Genomic DNA, 4,399 nt, shown 5'->3' on the forward strand with positions numbered 1-4,399 from the left:
GCACATCTATTCCTCGGTTCGCACTAATTTCAAAGGAAGGCAATCATTCAAAACTCAATTAAGAAGATATGAACATAATATTTTTTTTAATAAATTTCCTTATATTGTTTTCTCTTCTCTTTGTCTCTCCTTCTCTGATTGCTCCACCAAAAAAAAAGCCTCCTTTACCTTATGAGACCATGGAGAATGGTGTACTAATTTACCAATTATCTCCTGGTTTGATTAACACTTACGATGAGAAAAGGATACCTCGATTTTTTATATTTTTTTAAATTATCAAGTTTTTAAGTGATGCAGTTGGGGTGGTGGACTTTGGCTTTACAAGGGGAAAATATATATATGATAATATGACCATAATTTTTTAATATACAAACATGTGTTAATTTTTTTTTTAGAGTTTATCCTAAAGGTTGATCAATCAAGTGGAGTAATGGTTTGACCTTATCAAGATCAGGACAAATTGGGTTAATGTCATAAATTTCTTGGCTAAAACATATTGTTATTCCTATGATATGTATATCTTCTTCTTTTTCGGTTTTTTGTTCAATTTCGGAGGGGTTTCGGATCCAAGTTCAATTTTGGTCTTAGCACCAAGATCTATAGAGCTATAGAAGACTAGCAGAGTAACTTTTGGAAACGCCATTGGGAGTACAGAAGCTATTGAGGCAATAATTTATCTATTACTTTAGGTCGGTTTTCAAGTTTCAACAAATTTCTTTAAAAAATAAAAAAATAAAAATAGAGAAAAGAAGAAGAAGAAGAAGAATAAGAAAGAAAGAAAGAAGTTTCAACATATTTTAAAGGGTTACAAAAGTGGAATCAATCCTGTATCATTAAAGAATATGCAATAGAGGATGATATCATTGGAAACTGGAAAGCTAGAGGGATTTTACATCATGACCTAATTTTGCCATGAAAAGTTCTAAAAAAAATTAATTAGGGAAAAAAGGGTTATCAAAGCAGTGATTATAACATTGTGACTAGCAAAAGTTTTGTGCGTGATTTTGAAGCAGAAACAGAGAAAATCATTTAGAGCATCTCTAGTAGCTTATCTAAATTTTTGTATTATTTGGATAGTAAACAGTGATATTTAGTTTTTACTTACCTGCTTTTTTAAATACATTTTCCAACAGATTCTCTATCATTTTCTCCATGTCATTTAAATATTATTTCTTCATTTATTCTTTATACTTTTTTCAATTATAATTTATTCTTCCTATATTCATTCCCAACAACTATATTTTTCAATGAGAAGTGTTATATTTACAACATTTTTCGCAATACTTTCACAAGAATCACAACAAAATCTTATGTGGAAAGTTGTTACTAGTTTTACTTTGAACCCACTACTGAAATTATTTTTTTACTCACCAATATTAGCTAATAACAATCTGTTACTTAAAATTTATTGTGAAAATATTGTGATAGCATTTCTTAATTATCATTTCTTATTTTTTATATTATTTTTCCTTTCAATTTCATCCATACGTTTGTTTTTTTTTTTTTTTTCTCCACCACACATGTATACCCACGCTACCTCCCTTCTTTTTCTTTTTCTTTTTGTACTTGATTCCAGATTACTTTCTCCAGCTCTCTCTCTCTCTCTCTCTCTCTCTCTCTCTCTCTCTACTTTTTCTTTTTCTACTTGATTCTAGAACATTCTCTAGCTCTCTATGTGATAAGAAACAGAGAAAGAACAAGCGAGAGATATCTTGCTTGCTCCACCGTTGATCGAAAGACACAGGCAGGCGCAGAATCTTGCTTGCTCCACTGTTGCTAGCTCTCTTTCTTTTTTTTCTTTTTTTTTGTTATGATTTGATTGATTTTAAGATTTTTTTTTTTTGGAGTTTTTATTATGATTATGCTTGAGTTTAGAGATGTTTAAGAGAAATGATTGTTGTGTTTGTAGCCATTGTGAGAGGAGAGAGAAAGAATTGTTTTTTATTGAGTTGTATGATTTCTTTAAGTAGAAAAATTCATTTAGAGTTACTACAGTGTTTTCTATATCTAGAGAAGCACTGTAGCAACTTCAAAATTTTTTTGGAAAAGTTTTGCATTTGGAGAATTTGTTGGAGCTGACTTTTGGGGTTTGTTATCCAAAAAATAGATTTAGCTAATTTATTGGAAATGCTCTTATAGTTGGAAACGCTTGAGCATTTTCATAAGCAGTTTTAAGAAAAATGTTATTTTGATGTTAAAAAGTTCCTTTTATTTATGTCAATACACCACTTTACAATATATCCTACATCACACATTTTATTCTTTTACCATTTTATTTAAATATTTTTTTCTTTATTTTTTAATTATTTCTTTATTCTTTTAAAATATAGAAGAGAGTAGAGAGAGAAAGTTGAATTAAAAATACCCAAAAAACAAATACAACATCTACCGCACCATTCTATTGTTGGAACATCACTTTAGCAAAATATCAAATACACATTCTATGAAGGTGATTTTTTTGTGTTTGATGTACTAAATGCTAAAAATTTAGCATTTAATGTACCTAATGTGCTCTAAGTAAACTTGCGAACCAATATTTGAGATTTTAGGTCTCTTTTCAAGACATTTTAATGAGATAATCTAAGCATAAATCATCCTATTTATATTAAATCACTATCACATACCATATTAAATCAATTTAAGAACACAATAGGGGACAATATCATTTTGAAAGCTAGAAGAGTTTTAATTCGTGACCTAATTTTGCTATGAAAATTTAATAATTAACTTAAAGTATTAAAGAATGTGATCATGAGAATAGTGACATGACAATTAGTATATATGAAACTCTTTTCTAGATACTTGAACCTAGACTCTTGCTCATTCTCCTTCGTCCTACAAGAATTTAATTATACTTATTAAGTGACTATCATGTCAAGGGTGAGTGGTGGTGTAGCAAATATCTTTGAAGCAACATCATATATTTTTTATATAGCACTTGTTGCCTCAAGAACTTTTCCATTTTTATGCTAACACGTAGCATACATAGATTTACTAGAAATGTTTCTAAGAAATTGATTGCAATATAGTGGGCAATGATGCAAAAATTCAACAGTTGAGCTCCTCGTCGTAGCGGATGGACGAAGCTGTGATTGGGGTCATCTTTGTTGGAGGAAAACCTGCAAAACAAACTGGGTGGAAGAGTAACATGCCGGTGTGGCATTAGCCAAACCGCCTTCGATGCTTAAGTTAGTATGGGTGAAAGATTTTTGAGAGAATTGTTTAGAGAGTGATTTTTGTAGAGTATTTTGTGTGTACCTTTAACTTCTGTTGCCCTCTTTTTTATAGTTGTGTGCCTCATTAATGGGTAATGAATCGTTGTATTTATGCTCAACAGCTAGTGCATTACAAAATCTTTGTCTAAAGTTCACAACTTACTCTGTGACTGTTGCTTTGTCCGTTACGTTTTGTCATCAATGAGTGTAATAAATGCGTAACGTCCTCTCTTAGTTAATGACGATCTCTGCTTAATGACGATCGTAAATTTCTGACTCATCAGTGAGTTTTTTTTTTAACTTAATAGTTACAAGGGAGCAGAATTTGAATCTTGAGTGTTTCCACCGAAAAACAAGAATGTGCTAGTCTAGTTACAAGGATCTCAACTCTTTTATTTTACTACTTCAAATTTATAGTTATCTAACTTATGTATGAAATTAAGTACTTTTTGATAGGTAACTTGATGACATGGCACTATGGTAAAATAGTAAAGTATAATCTCAACCAGATCATGACATGGCGTCTTGGCCAAACAGTGATGTGGTACCTCAAAGACACTACAAAAAATTGGACCTATAGTGGTGTTTGTGAAACGCCACTATAGGTTCTAAAAATACACTATAGCAGTGTTTTCTATAGTGGTGGTTACAAATGTCACTATTGTATTGTGACTATAGACCTATAGTCGCATTTTACAAAAACGCCACTATAGGTCCATACCCTATAGTGGCGTTTTTAAAACACTGCTATAGACCCTTATATATATTTATTTATTTTTTTTATAAAAATTGGGTATAGTAGCGTTTCAAAATGCCACTATAGCCAAAAACCACTAACAAAAAAAAAAAATTTTGGTAATCAAAAGTTTTATTTTTTATTTTTTTAAAAGTTGAAAGTGTAAAGTTGAATTTATTCAACTATATGTTGGTTTTATTTCGTGCCAAATTTGCTTGTAATTCAGCATTTAGAAATCCTGTATTTAGGTGCGAATAATGTAAGGGTTGTGTGTGAGAGAGTGTGAAAAATTGATCAAGTGTGTGCATCAAAAAGCTTCTCGCGATTGACTCGTGAGTGGTGACTCGCCAAAATCCAACACACGTGTGAATCATGTAAGAAGTTGAAGGGTCAGGATAGCTGGATCCATGGTTTTAAAAACCGGTACGGTGAAAGAACTGGAAAAGGA

This window comes from Quercus lobata, chromosome 8 (assembly GCF_001633185.2).
Source record: "Quercus lobata isolate SW786 chromosome 8, ValleyOak3.0 Primary Assembly, whole genome shotgun sequence".
NCBI classification, from domain to species: Eukaryota; Viridiplantae; Streptophyta; class Magnoliopsida; order Fagales; family Fagaceae; genus Quercus; species Quercus lobata.